The sequence below is a fragment of the Chanodichthys erythropterus genome, chromosome 8, assembly GCF_024489055.1.
Source record: "Chanodichthys erythropterus isolate Z2021 chromosome 8, ASM2448905v1, whole genome shotgun sequence".
Taxonomy (NCBI): domain Eukaryota; kingdom Metazoa; phylum Chordata; class Actinopteri; order Cypriniformes; family Xenocyprididae; genus Chanodichthys; species Chanodichthys erythropterus.
The window spans coordinates 5,805,112-5,829,671 of NC_090228.1; the positions used below are offsets into that span (position 1 = coordinate 5,805,112).

General features: G+C 39.1%; 1 protein-coding gene across 6 annotated transcripts in view; it reads right to left on the reverse strand.

Moving 5' to 3' along the window:
• erc1b (ELKS/RAB6-interacting/CAST family member 1b) overlaps positions 1–24,560 on the reverse strand; it is a 231,700-nt gene that overhangs the window by 80,347 nt on the left and 126,793 nt on the right. The gene's annotated exons all lie outside the window — the stretch shown is intronic.

Genomic DNA, 24,560 nt, shown 5'->3' on the forward strand with positions numbered 1-24,560 from the left:
CCTACCAAGTCTGCATTTATGTTATATAAAATACAGTACAATATGAAAGTACAGTAAAAATATTACAATTTAAAAGAAGTGCTTTCTATTGTAAAATGTAATTTATTCCTGTGATCAAATCTGAATTTTCAGCATCATTACTTTAGTCACATGAGCCTTCAGAAATCATTCTAATATGCTGATTTACTGCTCAAGAAATATTTCTTAATATTATCGATGTTGAAAACAGTTGTGCTGTTTAATATTTTTGTGGAAACCATGATTATTGATATGGTATAGATTTTTTTTTGTAACATTATAAAGGTCTTGACCTTTACATCGTATTAATGGCATTTCCATATACATATATATACATACACAATTTCTGACCTTTAATGATGTCCCCGGGGGGCAGATTTTGCTAACCTCCTTAGAAGTTTAGCTAAGTAAACACAGACACACACAGAGGGCAAGAGCTTAAGACTAAAAGTGCGAATCTGAGAATTATCCGTCGCCTGCTGAAAGCTTTTAGTGAGATAGTGTTCCAGAAAGTTCCAGACACTGGGATTGAAAAGCTGAGATGGCGGGTACAGAGTTGAGTCAGGAAATGGGTCAGACATCCAAGGGCACCATATAAATGATTCAGAGTCAGAGCTGGGAGAGGAGAGGAACTAATGGGACCAGACGCGGTCTTGGGGTCAGAGAAGTCGTCGTCACAAAATCACAACTTTTTGTAAAGAACGAGAGCAAGCAAAGCACTTGACACAAAAATAGAGAAACCCAATTCAGACTGATACTAATAGTGAATCATTGCAGTGCTGTTTTAGTACGCTGCTTGTCCAATCTCATTAGATAACTGCTGTATGAAACACAAACCCTACATGCAGCCTTCAATACATCTTTTCACATCAAACAGAATCCTGAATGCAGTGACATCACTGCATATCTGCTTGCCCATGTGTCTAATAGCTAATTTAACAAGATGCAAAAACAGCAAGATGACCAACACATTCAAGAAAATTACGAATTTTCCACATCTTAAATGACATCAAGATTGACCTGCTCCAACATGTCAAGTTCACATACATTTTTGTAACAAAAGGATTGGTCAAACTTCATATTATATTAGGAGTCTTTAACTACTATATACATACAGCTGTAATTACATGTTGTTATAATTATTTTTTTTTTATACAAGTACAATGTAAAAACATGCATGTACACAATAAATGCATTGTATCAAATAAACAGTAGTTAAAGACTCGTAAAGTGGTACTTCACCACTGGCAAAATTGGCTTTCAATAATGGGGTTTTCCGGTAAAAATCTGAGTTTTTTTGGCAGGGTTTCCTTGGTAAAATTCTCATGCCAGGGGCTAAATATCATGTTATTTGGGGATGCTTCACCCCGCGGCAACAGCGTTAAAGTAGTCCAATTCCACGGGAAAACTGTGGACTTGGCAACAATGCTGTAGTGTTTCATTTTTACCATAATACTGTTTAAAGAGTAGTACAATATAATACTCTAACAATAACTGTTTTGTTAATAACCCTCTGTCGATCTGACAGTCCGGGGGCAGGGATACAAAGATGCAGAAGTACAATCTATAGTTTTCACAAAAGCCCTGGAGCTGTCAAAATAAAAAACAAATAAATGTGAGGTCCAGCTAAACGGTCCAGGTAAAACGAAGATCGAGTAAACATTGTTAATTTACACTACAGACATTGTAACAATGCAAAGAAGGTTAAAAATCAGTGAAGTTAGACTTTAAAGGGTTAGTTCACCCAAAAATTTAAATTCTGTCATTTATTACCCTCATGCCGTTCCACACCCGTAGGCATCGGAGCATAAATGAATCAGTGTATCGAATCATGATTCAGATCGCGTGTCAAAATGCCAACGGCTGAAATCACGTGACTTTGGCGCTCCGAACAGCAGATTCGACACACGCATTCATTTATGCTCCGATGCTTCCTGAAGCAGTGTTTTGAAATCGGCCATCACTAAATAAGTTATTTAGGTTTTTTTGGCGCTCCAAAAATATTTTCGTCGCTTTATAATATTAATATTGAACCACTGTACTCACATGAACCGATTTAAATATGTTTTTAGTACATTAATAGATCTTGAGAGAGGAAGTGTCCATTGCTCCCTATGGAGGCCTCACGGAGCCATCGGATTTCAACTAAAACATCTTAATTTGTGTTCTGAAGATTAACGAAGGTCTTAGGGGTGTGGAACGCCATGAGGGTGAGTAATAAATTAAAGAATTTTCATTTTTGGGTGAACTAACCCTTTAATATGAAGTGAGACCAATGAATGGAAAGTGAAGACAGGAAAAACTTATGAAATCATTGAAAATTAAAACAATATTCCAAAGAAAATGTTTCGAATTGACACATCTTGAATGGAAAAGAAAAAATATAAAATGCCTGGAACATATCTTTAGAAACTGAAGTAGTGAAATTAAAAATTCACCCTATGTTCACTTAACTATGATGAAAGAAACTCACTAAAATGATTTAAAAATGGTGAGCTTAATATTTTATCCAGTATATTAAGACACACATGATGAAGACATGAAAATGTTTAACTGCTTAACTGGAATGACCCATAGGCACCCTTCCTGAAAATGTCTGATAATTGAATATCTCTCAGGAAACGAGCTCTTTTCGTTTGCTGGGATCATTTCTTTGCAAAATGATTGCCTGTCAGTTCTACTTTGCTTTTCTATTTTTTCAGTCGCTGCTCTCTTTAAGTCAATCTTTCTTTTTTCCTTCCCTTTTTAAAGAATAGATATTTAAGGACGATAATTGCTTGGCACGGGGAACATATAATCAAGTGAAAAAGCAGCGTTTTTTTTTTCCCTGTGCCTTTTTTGTGAAATCCGTTTTGTTAAGCAGAGATTATAGCTGAAAAAAATTGGCAATACAAGAGCAATTAAAGTTAAAAAACACAGCATGGTATTTAAATGAATGGTTGACTGAAGAGTCCTGCGGGACTCATTTTTTTACGGCTCCATTTTCTCGATTTCGATCTCTGTCCTCTTTTCTTCAGATTTTAAAAGAGCGGGAAGAGTAAAATCAGGAAGAAACAAAGCCAGCGAGCATTTTACAGCGTCTTGGAACGGAGAAAACATGCTGAGCTCTGAATTTTCTGATATTATATGCACAATTTCCCCAAAAGATCACACAGTATTGTAATTTTAGGGCAGCGAGAGCTGCAGCGTCTACATAATTCCTCCAAAACCTGAGGAAGAGAGGGAGGGCTGAGCGAAAAAGTGAGAGAGCGACAAACAAAGAGACATACACGTCAAATAACAAATGTTCACTCACTAAGCTTAATCAAAAAGACATTTCTGCTTCACTGAGAAAGTTTTGCTGCATCACTCTTTGACACCGTATTCCCAATGGATTTCAAACTTACCCGGCTCAATCCACACCCTCAAAATGGATCTTAAATATTCCTTTTTAGTCAAAATGCTCCATCTCTAGTAATCGCCTGTAATCTTTAAGATCTAGGACATTTTGTAATGATCTCATAGACATAAACGATGTCAGTAATACCGCAGAAAAAGGCAGATCTGCACATAACTATATGTGTGGAGTGACGTTAAGCCCAGACAGAGTCAAGTAGTTATTTTGAGGCTGCCCTGTTTGGCAGGCGCTTTATCGCCTGCAGTGTTCAGGCCCGTGTTGACGGCAGCACTTCATGTTGGTCGGGAGTGTTTAGGGGTGTTGTTCATGTTCAACATGCTCAACTGAGTTTGCAGCACAACTACGGCCCATTAGCTACTCTTTACAAATATCCACAAGTAATGAACAGCAAAAAACACAAATGCCATGGAAACACTGCTACATTCTGGAAAGTGTGAACTGCATTTCCTTTGGTGAGTAAATTGTCCAAGTTGTTTATCCATTTAAGAAAACCAGGCAAAACTTTTAATCTCTGAAGCAGCACATACTGTAACCTGGTTTCAAAATCAAGTGAGCTGCCTACCCATAGATATCATATTTAAGATATTATAGATGTGCCACTGATGCAAAGGCTGTGGATGGATGGACGGATGGATGGATGAGGGCTGGGATAATACATCAATTTTTGAAATGGAAGCAAGCAGTGTATGGGCGTTTCTAAAGCACGCAGTGCCACCTGCTGTTAAAAACTAATCTCAGAATCGATTCGAGGGAGAATCGCGATGCATCTGAAAATATCAGAATCCAGAATCTTTGTATCGCGAATGGAGAATTTATGTATTGTCCCAGCGGATGGATGGATGGATGGATGAGGGCTGGGACAATACATCAATTTTTGACTCGCAATACAATGATTCTGGATCAATTCTGATATTTTCTCTCTCAAATCGATTCTGAGCTTAGTTTTAACAGCAGATGGTGCTCTAGGCTAGTTTTTTTCCAGTGATCATGCGTCATGTAAGTGGTTAAATACTCTTGCACTTCAGCTCAGAATGCTTTTATGATGCAAGATTAATGTGTAAACAACCCATTGTGAACACCCTTCACTTCAATCTTTTCAAACTGAATGATTATTTAGGTTTATGCGGTGTGTGTAAAGAAACTGGAAGCAGAGTACAGGTGTTTCTAAAGCACGCAGTGCCATCTGCTGTTAAAATCTAAGCTCTATTCAAGAGAGAATCGCGATACATCGGAAAATATCAGAATCGAGAATCGATGCATTGTCTGGATGGATTATCTTAAACAATATAGGCATAATAATGAACAGCCATAATAATAATAATAATAATAATATAATCTCATTATTACTTATTATTAATAATAACAACAATAATAATGAGAATTTTTTAAATGTATGCATGTATATTATTTTATTATTATTGTAAATATTATTATTATTGTTATCTTTAACAATATAGACAATAATTAACAGCCATAATAATAAATAATAACAATACATTATGTATAATAATAATTATTATTATTATTATCCTTATTTTGGGCTAATCCTAAATGTCCTAGAATGCATTGCTCCAAGCTCAGTGGAATTGTTTTTTAATCAATATATTTAAAATTGATAAATCGATCAAATTAAAATGTAACTTTTTTTTTTTTTTTTTACCTAATTATGTCCGCTATGCACTATTTGCTGAAGTATCATGCATAGATTGTAAAAAAATATGGACGTAGTATCCGTGACAGCAGTTTTAACGCGTAAATGAGGCCGCGGCCATCTTAGCTGCGCGTCACCGCACGTCACTCCCGGATAACTGAAAATGGGCAAAAAGGCGGGGAGGTGGTTTGAGCTGATGTGACTGGTTGCTGAAACCACGCCCGCCTAGCTCGACGTGACCATGTTAGCAAGCAAAGGAGCTATCTATCTAGATACTATCTAAATTATTAATAAAGATAAGTTTTATCACCAGAAAGTTCTAAAGGTTTACTTTTTTAAGATATAGATGCTCCAACACCAGTAATTTGTGTTGGGTGTGCAAATAACAACATGGAAAATCAAAATGGGACTTCATACCTTTATAATAGAGATCGCGAGATGAATCCAATCTGTGGCACTTGGGTAAAATATAGTTTTAGTTATAACATCCAAGCAGTGCTGTCAGAATTGTATATCCTCCTGGTATTGTCATTGTAGTAAATCTCAAACAAAACTTAACCAATGCCACGATCCAACAACGTGTGTTCTGTTTCTTCCGCATGCATGCACATCTACACAGACACACATCAGTCTCGAATATTATGCAGCAAGCCATATTTTATAATTGTATAAAATAATCGAGCACAAATACGGCTGAGATGCCAAATTCAGCGGCTGGAATTAAAGTGACGGCTCACAGACAGCAGCGGCATCTGCCTGTCACTCAAGTGACCACGCACTCAATTATGCAGAACTTTAAGGCTTAATATAATTTAAACGGAAAAGTTATAAAAAAATTCACCCCCCTCAGAGTTGTCATGAAGGGCAAAATTAGCAGTATAGACCAAAACCACAATTTGAACCAACTTGTAAACATGTTTTTTCTGCTGTAAACTTGGCCAATTTAACATGGGATTCTATGAGATTCTGCTCTCTTTTGGAGCCTGTCCCTAGCGGCCAGTCGATGAATCGCAAGTCACTTCCATATTGGCTTCATGAGAGACTGGGGGAGGTTGCCGCTTGGTAAATGCTTAAACAAAACTATCAGAAGTAATGGCGAGTCAAGTCTATAGTGAGTATTTATGGTGTGCGTTTATGTAGAGTACATATTAGGCACCTATGAGGTTCCATGAGACTCCCTTAGTAGGCAGCTCACTAGTTTTTGGCACACAGCCGGAGTGGTAGAAAATCCTCCAGTAGATGAGCAGGTGAAAAGTCTGCTGATGTTGATACGCACATTTCTGCATCTTATGTGAGACTGAGAAAATACTGAAGATGTGTGTTGAGAAGAGAGAGTGAGAGCAAGAGGAGTGATATAAGGGAAAGAGGAGAGTGATCTGTTTCATCTCAGTGTCAAACAGGGCCATTGGATGTGTACACACACAGACTCTCGCACAGGCCCGCAGCACTGCGCCGATCCAATGGGGGTTCTGGCCGTCGGTTTATCAGATAGCATGGTGTGGAGATGAAAGGTCTGGCAAGGCGGAGGGGGTACGTGTCTCCTCTTTGTTGCAGACATGTGTTAACATTGTTGGGGATCAGCGGGCTGGACCGCGCACATGCCGATCATACCTCGGAGAAAAGCAGCGGAAAATGGGATCTTTAAGTATTCATGTGCTCAGATTCACACAGTGCTCAGGCCTCTGCGAGGGGGGCGTGGAACAGAGCGCAACGGAGGGGAATATGCCAACTGCCGATGAAGGAGAGAACAAAGGCTTGGAGAGACAAAAGACATTCACGGATGGAGGAACTAGACAAAGAGACTGAGCTGGAAATAGCAGAGACAGAAAAGGATACAATTGAACAGGGAAGATAAAGAGGTGAATGTAAGATATTAAGAAATAAGTGAGACAAAATTATCAAGGGTGGGAACAAGGGCATCACATGAGTGAGGTTTTCACAGTCGGCCACCCACCTGCATCCCCCTCCGGACTAAAATAGACTGAGCCCTTTTCCAGGCCAGACACTAATCTTCACAGGTATTCCCAGGACTGGGACTGTGAACCAGAAAGGGATGGTGCGGCAGGAGCAAAACCCCTTCAAACCTGCCTGTGCTTGAGAGACAGACAGGACCGGTGGAGAAAGCTTATGATCAAAGCCTGTTCTATCATAAAAAGAGACGAAAGACAGAAAAAGAGAGACAGGGATCCAAAGGTCAAAGACCACTAGTGAAAATAACTCAGCTTCTCATTTTTCTCAATTACAGACTGTTATCAAAACAAAATGTTCAATGTTCTATTATTTTCTTCTATAATATTTGTTTGATTTTAAATAGCACATATACAATACTGACAAACAAAAAAATGTAAAAACAAACCTGAATCTGAATTTCTTATTACTATTTTTAATAAAATACTCCATATAAAATAGTGATAATAGTACAATGTTTAAAAACTAATTTGCTTATGATTAAAAGAGAGTAGAGAATTATAATGAATAATGAATAAATAAATAAATCAAAATAATAAATTATTTTTAAATTATATTTTACTCATGTGCACAAAAAGATGCACGCCAGTATCGAGCTCTCTTTCCCGTTTGAACAAACGATAACACAAAATTATGCCAAAATGAGAAACCGAGATGCGCGTCAGACCTGCGTCAGGTTCGGCAGCGGCAGCTCTTAAAGTGACAGCAGCCTAATAAACCAGTTGCTGTGATGTCTGTCATTAATGTTAATCAAAGAACAAAGGTAACAGAGAAAATTGTACTGTAGCTTAGAGACATCAGACAGTAAAATATACTGTCTTTACACACTAACTAAAGTTGAAAAAGTGAAATCGCATTGAACCACCCCTTTTAATCTGGTGCAGTCTATGAGGATGCACTGTAGTGCTTAAAGAAGCTGGTGGTTAAAAATTAGCGGGAGGACTTTTTAGAGACAAACACCCGCATCCATCTAGACGAATGCATGCGTGTTCTTTGCATAAATGTGATCGCTAAGCAGGAGAGGAAGGAGCCAAAAGGGGAAGAGGATGTGGAATACAGAGAGACAAATGGAGGGAGGGAACGCAGGAGGAAAACAGATGGATGAAGGACTTGGAATGTCTCCTCTGACTTAATGAAGTCCTTCACAAGTCAATCGTTCCTCTCAGCCCAGCGGTTCTGTACACAGATGCGGGGCGGAAAAAGTGGAAGAGGGCTCATTGGCCTTGATTCCCAGACAGGGATGCTTTGATGTGGGATGAAGGGGGCGGAGGATGCCCCCTGTGGAAGTCAAGCCCTCTGCCCTCTGTATGATCACAGCCTGGGGACAAGATGGCTTTCCTATTAGCAACCCAGGCAGATATATAAATACACTGTAGCTCAAGCTAACATAAAAACACGGACACAAACAAGATATTTGTTAATGCGTACAATAACAAGAGCTTCAAAATGGCCCCCAGCCAAAACAAACATATCCTGCACAGATGCCACACTCTCTCCGCAAACAAAGCCGCTACAGCGGTAATTACTCATGAGGAGTTTGAAGTGGGCTTAGAGATCCCCTCATTATACAAATACAAACATGCTGGAATAAGGCACATATAACAGTAAGCATTTGAAGCTTACTCTTTTAATCAGACGTTCACTTTCCCTGAGCGCTGCCATATGTATGTGGTCTGGTCCGCACCACATACCTGACGAAAGGGCCCGCCGAAGGCGGCCAATGGCGCAGCACCAGAGAAAAACACGGGAATAAAAGCAAGAGATGAAAAGAAACGATATAGAGATAAGGGAAGAGAGGAAAATGGGGCTGCTATTAGGGAAATGAGCTCTTAAGAAGTGCAGCTGTGAAGTGCTCCCTGGAGGGCGGCTATCAGGAGTCCTGTTAGCCAGCAGGGCAGAAGGGACTGACACGGAGCCAACGCTGTTAGCCCAATTAGCTTCAGATCTGTTCTCTGCCTTCTGCTCTTGGCTGGGCTGGGCAGCTGTGCTGGGTTTGGATTTAAATATGTAGAGAAATGAGTGGCTCAAACTGCTCCTCGTTTAATTGCCTTGAAGTAAGAAGCTCAGCGATGCCAAGTCATCCTGACTGTATGAAAGTACAGAGTAATGAAGTAGGATCATGACCGAAGCCAACTATGGTTGCAAGTTTTGTCATTACCAACAAATGAGTTGGTAATGACGTTAATAGAACTTGCGACCATAGCCTGCTAACAATGCTTTTGGGAAACACAACCCTGGACTGCTTGAGAATGATTTCCATCTCAGAGGCCCTGGGCAAACCCAGTATTGAGATGTTCGAGTGATCACTCAAACAAATTTTAAAGTAGTCAAAAACACACAAAAGCACATTGCATTTGTATACTTTGTAACACTAAAGCACACTGTCCCAGACAGCAGTGAAGGATCACCTACTCATCTGTCAATCTTCTATTTCACTAAAAAAACGGATTTTCAGCTTTAAAAGAAATTAATAAATGAGAAATTAATTCATAAAATACCTGAAACTCTGCTGAAAATGTCCCATGTGTGCTTAGATTAAAATTCAGGTATCTTTGGGAAATTTGTTACTTTTTTTTATGTACTTTTTTCCCCATATTACAGGGTTATTATAGTTAACTAAACCTAAAATCATAAAAATATATTTTTTATTACTAAAATATGAAAATTTATTTTTATTTACTTTAACAATGTACTATACTAAAAACACTACTAAAATATTATTAATGCAAGAAATTAATACTAATTCATATAATATTAATATAAAATACATATTTATTAATGATAAATATTAATATAAAAATGAACAATTACTTATACACTCACAATAAAAAGTCTGTAGTTATCTAGTCCACACTTTTCCTCCCAAGACAATGAACTGCCGCAGACAAATGATTTGATAATGAAATCAGAAATTATTAAACTGCATAAGAATTGCTGAAGATGCAGATGAGAGGAGTTGTCTCGTCTTTTTCTGCTTTCTGTAGTCTTGTAAAGGGCGTTCTGTAGTGATGTATGCTGCGAGTGTGTTTCAAGTGATGTTATTCTTCTTGGATTTCCCTCAAATCAGCACAAAGCTGCCTCCCTAGTGAAAGATTCATACAGGCATCAAATGGAGAAAAAGATAAGCGCCGATCGCAGGAAGAATGTGACAAAGAAACACAAAAGGGAACTTCTGCAAGCATGCAAAAAAACCTGACACAATATAGCCTTACAAAAGACTGCCATGGCATTATAAAGACTACGCACAATAGGAATTAAAAAGTTATTAAGCCTCGAGATGGTGGAAAAGCCTGTGATGTATCAAAAGTTTCCCTCCCTTGAACGTTGTGCCAAGTCAGTCCATGTGTACCCCTAAAACACAGGACATTATTCAACAAACGAAATCTCAACAAGTCAACACAATCCCCACTGGCGTGGCCCACTCATCGCTACCCCTCATTGGCATCCGGGACAAAGGCAGCCATAAAGCAAAAAGAAGATTCTTTAGGGATGAGTGTATGGAAGCAGACCCCCAGTGTAGGGGAGGTGAATTTATCCCTTTCACCTTGAGATGGCAGGAAGCAGATTTAGGATGGCGTGTGCTGGGATGGGGGTCTGACATTGGGGAATAAATAAATAAGCGGAGTGCAGGACTGTCTGAAATGACACAAAGCCCTCGCGTTCCCTGTATGAAATGCACGAGTGTAAATCTCTCACACCCTGATTATATATCCTTGTACTACATTCACCTGTGCTGGACATAAAGGCCCACTGAAGTGCCTTGAAACACGCAACATTATTCAATGTGTTGACGTCATTTCCACTGAAACAAAAGGACAAGGTGGGACATTTTGGTAAAGACGTATTGTCCTCCTAATCTCTAACCATTTCTCCTCCATATTGCTTTAAAATATAGCATTCTGTGCAGAATTCAAATGTCTCCCATACGTTTTGTGGTCTGCCGTGGTCAGATTGTGTCTCTGGACCGGAGCAGATTGTACACGTGCTGAGGTGGTTCGCGTGACACTAACTTGAAACCAAACTTCATGCTTTCCATTGGGATGAATATTTACACTGCCTGAATCTTTCCCTATCCCCTGTATAGTGCACTATATCCCATTCACCATGTAGAAAATAGTAATTATGTGAACAAGTGACCGATTTTAGCCGCAGCTTTAGTGTCTATTTATAATGTTTGGGGCGAGAGCATTTGATTGGACAGAAAATCTAATGAGATGCTGAAGTGCAGAGTGATGTCATCAAAATCATTGATCAATATTGGTGGAAGTGAGAGACTAAGTTTTGAATGCTTATATCTTCTAAATGCAAATTTTGTCATTGATTTGGAGCACACTAGCTTATAGATAACAGTAAGGCTAACATATTCATACTAAAAGCCAAAAAACTTCCATGGAACATTTCTATTCCACAAAATGTTCTTTATTGTGGAAAAAGGTTCTTCAAAATATGAACGTAGTCTACACATTAATAAAAAAAAAAAAAAAAGAAGAATAAAAAAAAAAAAAGAGAAACAGTTCTTTTAAGATTTTTGGGGAAACAAATATGGTTCTTCTATGGCAAATTGGATCAGTTTTGAGTTCATAGACCATTGCTAACAAGTATGGTATAGCCTCATATCTTCCCCCCAAAAACTTGCCAGACAATCCAAGTACCACCTAATACTTTACGTGATGTGAAGGACACAGCTCATGATATACTATAATAATGTTGTCCTAAATATATGAAATATTTGCTGTGAAATATACACCTACTTTTGATTGACCGTCAAAGCAGAAAGGTGCTTTTGACAATCAGTGTAGTAATGGTATCCACCAGCAGGGGCTAATAGGACCATGCTAACTATCCAAACATTGACCCTTTGGGATGGGTCCCATGTGGGAACATACTGTACCACAGTCTGAGAATCACAGGGCTACAATCCTAGCATGGAAAACAAAGCAAAACTGCTACTGTTGACCGCCACCGCAGAGCATTCCTCGTCTCAGTATCGAATACACAAGGCTTTCTTAACTCACAAGGAATTGCTTCCAAAATAACAACAGTATTGATGTCAACACCGCATAACGAAACAGTGAGAAACTCGCTTGGCGGCTATCCTTTTACACAGGTACAACAGGCCTCTTTCAGGCGAGCAACATCTGTCTCCGTCTTGCACAGTTAGGAAACCCGAGGAGCCCGGCACATCACGAGAGAGGATTAATTCATTTTCCATTTTGATACATTACCCTCTCGATTAGGACAATGAGTCCCAAGTCGAGATGGAGATTCATTCGCTGCTGCACTTCGATTAATGTGAGGTCACAGCGGGCTCCCAGTTTTCCATCAAAAACAGCCTAATATTGACACTGCTGCAGAGGGAAAATGATCCTTGGGTTGAAAATCGGAGGAAACCTATAAAACCCACCACCAGAGTCTGTTAACATGAGCTTGCTGAGAGATTTATTTAGCTGTATTCAGATCAAGCACAATAATCGTAAACGAAGGACAGAATAACACGCACATCAGCCGTGCTGTGGACAATGAACCCGTTACTAACCAAGCGAAATGGAAACGGAGAGAGAGAGACGGGAGAGGAAAACCACTCGCTCATTTGTAAAATCAATTTTCCCTTTCGTAAATCAGACATTTCGGAGAAATCCAGAGGGCTCTTGTCTCTCGCTTCACATGATAAAACGGCTGATACGTATTCCATTCTCTTTCCTGTGCAGAGCTTAAGGCAAGCACAGGGGACCGGGGAGTGCTGCGGATTCACCTCTGTTTAAAATCCCGCCGTGATTTCAAGCCGTGAGTCAAAACGTGTCTCAATTCACAGGCCTGTCGATCTGCAGAAGCGCACATATTAGGCGGGGACGGCTCGGCTTCGGCTTGAGAACAGCCCAGGGTCCGTTAACATGCCGTTTCTCAGCTGTATGCATGGAAACAAACCTAGAGGCCTTTAAAGAGAAAATGGAGCCTGTTAGACAGAATAAATCTGTATTGTTTTCTAATTAGCAGAGCTTGCTAAGCCAAAGGGATTTGAACAAACCTCTAACTCCAAGTATTAAATGCTGGCTCGTAACTCACCCAGCACTATTTGCACAATAAACACAAATAATACCCCAAATTTTGCAGCTTGTTATAAAACTAAATCCATATTTTAGTTAAGCAAACAGATTTATGACTTTCAGTAAAACTGCCAGGAAAAAAATCTCATAAACTTACATTGAAGGAGGGAATTAAGCCATATATTGAGACTAGAATATGATAGAGACTTGGGGATGGACTCTTTTAAATTGGTTATGTAAGCATCCACACCCAGGCAACCACCCAAAATCCCTAGCAATGCATATAATCACCTTGGTAAACACTAAAACCTCTAGAAACCACTTAGCAACCAACCAAACCTTCTAGAAATTTACAGAAAATTTCAACTGGTTGATCGTTTATATTAATGCCAAATGTAAACTACTCCAATGTCTGGTTCTAAACTACTAAATGTGGACTATAAGGCATTAAGGTATTATAAACATTAGGGCTGGGACAATAAATCGATCGAATTCTGAGATTTTTGAAATGCATCGCGATTCTCTCTCAAATCGATTCTGAGCTTAGTTTTTAACAGCAGATGGCACTTTAGAAACAGCCGTACTCTGCTTGCTTCCAATTCCTTACAGACTCCACTTGAACCTTCTATAAAATAATCATTCATATAGTTCAGAAAGGTTGAAGTGAATTACAAGGGTGTTTGCAGTGGGCTGTTTACATTAATCTCACATCATAAAATCATTCTGAGGTGCAAGTACTTTCTCAGACTCAGCCGAATGCATGAGCGCTCTTCTTCATAAGCATTTGAGAGTGCAGTTAAAAACTAGCCTAGAGCGCCATCTGCTATTAAAAACTAAGCTCAGAATCGATGAGAGAGAATCGCAATGCATTCGGAAAATCTCAGAATCGATCCAGAATCATTTCTCGATTTGTGACGCATCAATTTATTGTCCCAGCCCTGATAAACATCAACATTATGATTATGAAATCTGCTTTGAAACATTGTGCATTGTGAAAAGCACTAAACGAATAATATGGACTTGTACAGCAACACCCTGGCAACCACCAAAAACCACAAACAACAACATATGAAGATCCTAGAAACAACCAGCCTAATCTCCCAGCAAACGTATACCAACACAATTGCAACAACCTGACAACTACCAAATCCTCCTAGCAACTGTATAGCAACATCCTAGCAACCACCCAAAACACCTAAGCATCATGGCTGCACCTTTTGTACAGATAAACACCACTCACATTCACTTCAGAAACTGTAAAAGTTCAGAAACAGTTTCTGAAATTCTCAAGAGATTCAAAATACAGTACAGTATTCAATACAAGAGTTTCACCGCAATTAAGATTCAGTCAAATATCTACAAGCACAGTTATTCTAAAGTGTTTTTTTGATCTGTTAAAGCAGTTACAGTATGGTAATTTGAACTCAAGCGGGTTCATGGAGGGGGAAAAAAAAGAAACAGGTTGACTGGGAATGTTGAATGTCCTCTGCTGTTCCATCCACGATTCTTATCCAATATATACAGTGAAAGAAAGACAGAGAGAACCTATAACGTATGAACTCGGGTGCCAAACAACCACTCACTCCACAGTTCATTCATCTGCTGTATGGCAGAATGACAGGATGTGTATAAAACGGTGGATAAAGCCATAGCCTCAACAGCTAATACATTAATGCAAAGAAACGGCTCTGACCACAGACCCGAAAGAAAATGAGCATTACTACGATAGCAAACGTGTGAGAGAAACGTGTGGTTCAGACATAAATTCATAGGGTGCGCACGGAGGTACTTTGGCCGTCGTCCACTCCTCTGTGTTGTGTTTGGCCTGAGGTGGCAGCGTTCACTCAGTTTCCCTCTCTGCCCAGAAGTTGGCTGCTCTCCTCAGTTTCATCCCTCTTTTATCTTATCAAGCACCTGCCTTCAACACGAGGCCACGTTGCTCCACAACACACCTCCCTTCATTCCCTCGCTCTTCTTGGCGTCTCTTCGCTCCTGTTTCCGACTGTTTAATTATGCTGTCCCAACCTGTCACCTTGAGCAACATCCCCCCCTGGGCAGCAGCCTGCAGACCACCATGCCAAAGCAAACTGCCTCAGGAGCAGGTGTGTGTGGACAGGAGACGCAAGCCAGAAAAACAGAGCCCACAGTATGTATGGTGTATGTATTTTTCATTTATAAATAAAGACAGTAAATTCGTTTTTGGACATCGACATAGCTTGGCTTGATAACACGCCACCTATAACAAGGTTGACAATCCACTAACAACATTTTTGGAAAAGAACACAAAACAAAATCGAAACTACGTCAGGTGCTGAAGCTGTGAACCTCGTGTCTGAGCGTCCGTTTTCCTAATGAACAGCAGGGGAAGCTCAGTACATGTCTAAAATTATAACAGAGCTCACTCCAGGTTAAAAATAGATTTGACTGCTGCGATATATCCTAGCACAGAAAAAATAAATAAAAAAATTTGGAGGTGGCAAATTAAAAAAAAAAAAAAACCCTTACATAAAAGACAATAAACTTTCACTAGCTCAAATTTTCATTAGTACTTACTGTAGCCAGCTATGACATTTGAAAATTAAATTAAATAGAATAATTGAATGACAGACAGATAGAACAACATAATGATAGATAGATAGACAGAATGACTGACAGAACACTAGAATGACAGATAGAATGATAGAACGACAGAACGATAGATAAAATGAAAGAATGATAGAACGACAGATAGAAAGGCAGAACGATAGAATGATAGAACAACAGAATGATAGATAGAACGACAAACCGAAAGAATGACAGAACGACAGACAGAACGACAGATAAGTGTGGCTTAAATGCATATACTTTTGGGGGGAAAAAAAGTACATGAAAAGATTTCATACTTGAATTAAGGTCATAGAATATAGCTGGCAGATACTATCTTTGGGGGGAGCTAGAGCACTTACAGTATTTGCATTTTACGATGGAGGTGATTTTAGATGACAGTGATTTAGGACAGAACAGAATAACTGTAGATGAGTTCAGCCAGTGCCCATTCCGAGAGTACGGCTGAGCTGGTCAATATGATTTATATGCGGACAGGAGCTGCCAGCACGAGTTCCTCGCTTCACACAGCACTGATAAGACATATGGATATGCATCCCTGAGTCCCGACCTTGAGCATTTCTAAGCCGTCTGAGAGGAGTAGAAGCGGAGGAGTATTCGAACGTTTGCATTTGAGAAATACATTTTTCACCCCTCCCTTTCGGTGATAGCGGAGGCCATGCTGTAGCGTCACTTTCTCCATTTAACCTCTGTTTTTTTCCTTCAAAGTTGTCGTTGTGAGTTTTCCAGTTCACCCTTTCAATTTAGGAGCATGATTTATGGGAGAGCGCTAGAATCCCGACAGGGTTAGAACGGAAAAGCCAAACACTTAGATGAGTTAAAGTCCTTGAGCGCTTTGACGTACGAGTTCACATAAACCATAGCCAATCCATTACAGATTATCCTCTGAGAATATGTACATGTAAAAATAGTCTGCATGTTGCTCTGAAAAAACTGGAATAAACAAACACAATTTGTGAACAGAGGTGTAAATTCACACCCTAAGATCTAGAGTAATGCTGAGATCATCTCAAGAATCCCAACGGTGGTGGAGAATCAGCGATGGCTGTTAGCGCGAGGATGTTTGTGATTTAAGTGCAGCCTTGGTTCTCAGTCAGACAGCAAGAGTTCCCTGTAGAGAACAACTTGATTTATTCCTGCCAAACCAAATGCTGACTTGAGGCACAAGAGCCTCCTGAGCAGCCGTCTACAACACTGTTGAGTACACATGCAGTGTATCTTCTATATGAATCATATTGAAGTCAAACTCACTCCGAAATCTTACTTGGAACATACCCTAATTTTACGTTGTATGAATTGAGAAAAATTATTTCTGTTATTGTTCAAACATCCTCAAGTCGTTCCAAACCTCTTGTTGAAGTCAAAAGGAAAAGATTAGGAGAATGTACTAGATGCTCTTTTCAATATAACTAAAATGAATGGGGACTGACTTTGATAAGCTCAAAATACCACAATGTAATACTCTATACAACTATATTCCAAGTATAAATAGCTTTAGGTAAAGATTACACAGAAAATTCTCAATATTCAACCAAATCTGATTTGCACTTATAAATATTAAAACTGATGCATCGCAACCAATTACAACTAATTAAACTATTACAAGATGTAATATAAGTCTCTGGTGTCCCCAGAATGTGTCTGTGAAGTTTCAGCTCAAAATACCCCACAGATCATTTATTATAGCTTGTCAAATTTGCCCCTATTTGGGTGTGAGCAAAAACACACCGTTTTAGTGTGTGTCCCTTTAAATGCAAATGAGCTGCTGCTCCCAGCCCGCTTTCCAAAAGAGGGCGGAGCTTTAACAGCTTGCGCTCAACAACAAAGCTGGAGAATCTCACACAGCCAAAATTAGGATTGTAACGGTGTTCAGACTTACATTGTTCAAACTGGAGTCGACACTGATGGAGAGACTCAGGAAGAAGTTGGACGTTTCTGAATGGTTAGTGGATAAATTTATGTAGTTACTGTGGAGTTGATTCCACTAGCATGTGCTGTCATGTTAATCGTTTGTGCAAATCCAGCGTTGAATTGACCCTCGTTTGTGAAGCAGTCCGGTGTAAAATGATGACATAACTCTTCCTACTCTTAATAGTCCTTAAAAAGCGATTTCTGTAAAAGAAAACATCTCTTAACTTTGAATATCGTAACTTTAAAAAGTTAAAAAAGTGAAATTACAATCAAGGACCCCTTTAAGAGATGTGACAATAAGTGGTTTCATAAAACAAAAAACTTCAGAAACATTCACAAAAATTATGCAAAAATGTTACCTTTTGGGTACAACAGCTTGTGAAGAAGGGGGCATATATGTACCTTATTTACCTTTAAAAGTTACACAGTGTTACCTTAAAGGTACAAGTACTCTAAGGTACTACTTTTAGGGGTAGATAAAGTACTAAGTTGCCCCAGTGACAAGCTGCTGAACCCATAAAGGTAAAATGTTTGCACATTTTTGTCTGACAGTGATAGTGCTTTCAAAGTCTGTTGGCCTTTAAAAGTCTGGAGAGGGTTTATCATAGAAACAAACACAACGACAATATTAAGACACAAATTTGTATATATGCTGATTTCAATGCTATTAGAGAGCTGTAGCAGAAAGCATGTTTTTCAGCAAATAACTTCTGTTCCTCAAAGCTATTGTATGACTTCAGAAATCTTGGAATGCAGCGGATCAAGTCATATGGAGCATGTTTATGGTGCTTTTGTGCCTTTTTGAAACTTAAAAACCTCCCTAAGTCCCTATTTATTGTAAGTACATGGAAAAAAAGAGACAGGCACAATTCTGCACATATTTTTCCCCCACATAAGAAAGAAAATCATACAGGTTTAGAATGACATCAGAGTGATTACATGACAGAATCTTGCCTAAATCTTTAAGGGTTAGCTGTGGTTTCTACTGAGGCAAGCCTAGCTGAAGATGATGTCTGCAGTGGTGGTGCAGAGGTTGCAATTTTCATTCTTGTAGGACAAGGGAACTGTCCTATCACTTCTGGTTTAACAACAAAAGATGAAGCTGCTTTTTATGTGATGTAATGATTATGGATCCAGCAGAGGACTCCAGAGTGGCGAACAACGTCGGATGTGATCTGTCTCACCATACAGCGCTAGCGCTAGTGCGCGGTTATCTTTAAGCACCCTTGACATTTACAGAGACGTTACGTGTGTCTTTATGCTTTCCTGACATTTCGATGGATTATGGCTCTTGGGTACATGAGCGACGGGGTCGAGACGGGAAGGGCAGAGGCCATTATATGCTGTTTAAAGTCTAATCGCTGCAGGGCCAGCTTGGCCTCTCACACACGTCCAGCCTCATTGGCTCCATGCTGTAATAATCCGTATTCACATGCTCGCTAAGATCTCCGGGCCAGGGCTTCATGGCCCCTGACTGCTCTAGCCTTCTTAGAAGAGATCATGTCAGATTCTCTCTCTCTCTTACCACCCAGATACCGTGGACAAATCCGCCCCAGCACCCCTAAGAACGTTTCATCAAGGCTGCCAAGATCGGCTTGCCTGGGAGAGTTAAGTCCGCTGTGTTATTACACCCATTATGGCGACTAAATCATACCACCCACTGAACTTGGCATTTTCGGTTTTAACAAAAGCATCGTTCACTGCAAGATGGTAGCATTCACAGATTACAAATCTACAAAGGAAAAGAACATTTGGACTTGGCGATTGACATCTTAAAACAATAAAAACAGGGCAGCGGGAAAAAATGAAGTCTTTCGAACTTCCTTGAAATCCTCTTTTGATGACGCTAATCACAGTTTTATACTGCATACCAATCAAGCCCTGTAAGGTGCCAATGTTTTTTCCCCATCTCTCATTTTTGCTTTGTTCTGTCTAACTGAACCAAACAACAATCCCTTTGAGCCACACAACAAGCTGTGAATCACTTGTGGCAAGATAACGCATTTTTTGGGTCGAATTGTGGTCGGGTTTCATGCTGAACCTCGAAAGGTTTGTTTTCTGAAGCATTCGTTCCTGTAATGAGCTGGCCCGTCTGCTCCGCTCCAAGAAACCAGAGTGCTAACAGGGGCAATTAGCAGCTTCACCCACCCTTCAAATAGAGACTTTGCGGACAGCCAATAGCCTTGCCATCACCCCGTGTCAATTTAAACACCTTCGAACACACACTCCTCACACACCTGCGCTTATGCTCAAACCTTATAATTGGACTCCCAGCGGAGATCCAGCTCCAGTCGTGACAAGAGTGGGGAGTTGTTGGGAATTTTTTTTAAGTGATATTGATCTACTACAGCAAGGGCAAGCAGCAAGCCATTGCAGCTTTTGCAAGAGTCCAGGGACCGCACACAAACCTGAACAGCCTTTTCAATTCCTAAATTTGAATTGAGGAATCAAACAAGAACTTGAATTCAGTTTTAAGGAAGTAATAAATTATTACTAATTGAATTTTAAAGAAATGTGAATGTAATTTTTAACTAGAACGGCAGCTTTACAAAGTCTAGTTTGAACATTTTGAGGAACGACAAACAATGATATGGAGAAGATGACAGACAGAACCATAGATAAGATAGATGGTTTCTTCTTGTCTCAGTGGGCAGATCTAATTGTTTGGACCAGAACTTTTCAAAACTAAGCCAGAGCTTGTGTTTCATAGTAAGACCTAAGCTAAGAACCATAAAGGTGGTGACAGCTCTTTTCAAGTCCTAAAATACGGACAAGTGGCTTAATGCCTTTGAGCGAACATTTGAGGAGGGCCTCTTGATCAAGATCAACCCCTCTATCATCATCCACCTCTCAAGCGGGCGCTCCAAAACGTCCAGCACTCCCAAACAACTGCAGAAAGAAAGTTAAACATTTGCTCAAAGGGAGACGACTGATGTCTGCCTTGCGGTCGCACTTTACCGAGCTGAGAACGTGAGCTGGTGGAAGTAAGAGTGAACGAGAGAAGGAAACCACATCAAATGGAAGAACGCTGGGATATCACCACATCTCATAACCAGCGGTACGGGGGCATTTAAACTGTGCTAAATGGAGAGGAAACCTGAGGATGGGATGGTGTGCTGGAGATCTCATTACCGCCTCAACCCATCGCTCTAAATCCTCACCTCATTCCACAAAACAAGCTTGAATGTAAGTACCACACTGCGTACATCACAGTTACGTTCATAAAACTTGGCGCCAACACAGCTTGAATCCACCTCTATGCATTATCAAAGAACCCCATTGACAGTCCATTTGGATTTTAATTGAGCGATGACCTCATAATGGTCTTTTCTCACTGCTGGTTCATTCAGTGAGTTTTATCTGAATAATGACCTCACCGAGGTCTTCGTTTGCCTCGGTGGTTCACAATAGCATTAACATCATGACTAATAAGCTAAAAGTTGTGTAAGCTGTAAATTAATAAACATTACATAAAGTTTATCCAAAGAAGGATACATTCTCTAATTTGCACTTGCATATATTTAAATATGGTGCGTAAAGATGCGGCATTCCAGGTTTGTCAGTACAACCAGACACTATTGTTTTTGTGCAATACGGCAAATTGAGTATGTGAAAGAGCAAATGTGATTCAACAGCCATTATTCATTGACAATCTTCCCCTCCAGTGCAACGGTTGAATCTCATTAGCACTTTGGCATATGCAAATTGCCTCAAATTCAAACTGCATATTCTAATTTAAATTTTTTTTTATTACATATCAGAAGACATAGAATATAGATCATTTTATTATGCTTTTTCATCCATTTTTACTTACCCGCGTGTCATCACGTGACCTTTCCAACATGATTAAGTAATGCGTGGCGAATCACAGAGAAGTGCAAGACGAGAATTTGTGGTTAAAAAGTATATACATATTTTTTATGCATTTTTAGAAAATGACCAATCGTTTTGCTAGACAAAACCCTTATTCCTTGGCTGGGATCATATAGAGCCCTTTGAAGCTGCATTGAAACTGCAATTTGGACCTTCAACCCGTTGAACCCTGTTGAAGTCCACTATATTTAGAAAAATCCTTGAATGTTTTCCTCAAAAACCTTAATTTCTTTCTAACTGAAGAAAGAAAGGCAAACATCTTAGATGACATGGGGGTGAGTAAATTATCAGGAAATTTAAATCTGAAGTGAACTAATCCTGGAAATAGAGCAGTGTAAACATTCTTCTAAACATCTCATAACAGTTTGAAACAACATGAGGCTATGTGAATGATGCAAATTTGCATTTTTGGGAGAACTATTCCTTTAAATTCAACTTTGGAGACAAAAAGGCAGGAACACAACATATACAAATACAAGGGCCTAAAAATGTTTTTAAAAATGTCCTTTGCAAACCGTAGGGGAAAAAAAGAGCTTAGAAAGAGTGGTAATTCTGCCTTTTTTTAGATGGCGAGGATGGAGAACCAGCCCAAAGGGTCGATGTCTCCACATTGCTGACTTTAAACTGTGCGGTCGGAAGTTCAGCCCGAGGAAATAAATAAATAAAAAGTCTGTGACCTCTGCGTCTGCTATTTTGTGTTTTTCCTTCGAAATTTTAATGAGTGGTCCAGTTGGTTGTCTGCTGCCAGCCGGCGGGGCCCCTTCAACAGCATGAGTCTACTTTCTCCGGCCCCGACCGCATTACGTTCATCGCCAAAACAGATCGAAGACCACCCCTCTTTCTCCTCCATCCCTATCAGAGCCTTATTTTCACTCAAATACGAGACTTTTTTGTAAATGTGTGGTTAGTGAGAGGCCGGTGGAGATACACAACACTCCCCGTCTCAGTTGAGCTGACCTTCTGGTTTTAACAACCAAATTTGGAAGCAATGGGGCCCTGCTCTCCTTCTCATTCATATCACGGGGCAAAATGATCTTTACGGCAATCAGTACGAAGCATTAATTCAAACACACTACACCTAGATAAAGACACCCATCATTTCTCAGCATTCTCCTTTTCTTCTACTGCCAGATTACATCGGTAGCATAACTAAAGGATGCATGCACGTGTCTCTGAGAATAAGGCTGACAATCAAATCACACGCCAATCTGGAACACAGAGAGTCCTTGAAACTCCCATTCTGACTCATTTTTCCACAACCACAATCATTATTTTCAACTTGCTTGATATTAAATCTAAAACAATAGTCCTGTGATGGCAATATACAGTAGAGGATGTTTAAAAGAGGCAGAGAAATAATGTCATAGCCTGTGAAGGAAAAACAAACTACTTTTTGTCTGTTTCATCTGACACAGTAATGTAATGACTTTGAATTACCTTCAGAGGAGGCTTTTCTCTGCAAATATGGATATATGCAATTGATTATTTTTGATAACACTTTACAATCAGTTTCAGCAATACACATAAAATATCATGAACAAAGAACAACACTTTTACAGCATTTTCAATCTTAATGATATCTACATAAACATACATTTCTAGATCATTTGTCATTTTTTATTTCTAAATAAAAAGAAAAATATTTTATTTTATTCCTCAAACATTTTAAGTTATAAATCAACATTAATGTATAAAGAAAGAACATTAATTAACAATGAACAATAAGATACTTAAAATGAACATGAATCTAAATTAATAAATGTTGTAAAAAGAAAAAAGAAAAAAATCATTGTTGTAAATCCACAAACTAATGTAAAGTGCTACCAAACTTTAAATTGATAATTGAAGCCCTAATCGCAAGTAATATGTTATCTATACAACAAGAGTTGATGCATTCCTCTTAGAATCATGTCTATATTTCTTAAACGTCAAGGTCTTATCTTTAGGCTCCAAACCCATCTGAGTGGAGCCACATCAATTAGAAAATCAGAAAATCCTCTAAGCTCAGACTTCTAGCAGAGATCCTTGAAGAACCACCTTCATTGAATCCTGATTCAGCTATGGTATGGAGACCTTCAACCTCCTATATCCCTCTAGTACTCCTGTTATCCCTATCTAGAGTCAGGAAGTGCTCAAAGCACTAAAGCACCACAGGCACTGATAAGCAAAAGAGCAGCAAAAAATCCTTTATGAGATAGTGAGAAAAGACAAGAGAGAGTTTGGCGAATGCTGTGGGAGAAAAGAGGGAGAGTGAGGGGGTCTTTGGATTCTGCTGAAGCCATCTATGGGAGAGATGAGTCTGTAGAAGCTCAGTGGATGATGAGGAAAAGCCTTAAATAAAGAAGCACTCAAAAAGCCTTTCAGCCTCCCAAGAGCACATGGTCCCTCCAGGCCTCTGGCCAACCTAGTGCATTAGGGAAAAAATCATGCCTGTATACCTGGAACAGGGATTTTCAAACTAGGATCAGGGGAGCAACAGGAGATCTAAGGAAAAGTGAAGTTTGAAAAATGGCGTAAAAATGTAAAAATAATTATAAGCATTGCAAAAAAGAAAAAAGAAAGAAAAAAAAAGATACAGAATGATATAGGATGAAAAAAGGATATATGATGAAGAATATAAACCGTGCATATTATGAAATAAAGCATGTTATTTATAATACATTATATGGAGCATACAATGCATATCATTGTGGAATAGAATATGCATTATTCCATTCTGAAAAATAAAATTCTTAAGATGATAAGATGATATATGTGATATGATATGAGACATGTTATGTGATATTTATGATATATGGTATGATGCATGATGTGTGATATGATGACATGATGATGAGATATATGATTTAATATGATGATGAGATATGATGATATGACATGATATGCTATGATATATGATATAATGATATGAGATATATGATATATAATATGATGATGAAATATATGATATGATGATATGATAAATGATGATGAGATATAACATGATAATGAGACGATGCTATGATGATATGATATAGGATATATGATATATATAAAATAACTCAAATTTGGGGATATGATATGAGATATGATGTGTGATATGATATGCTATATG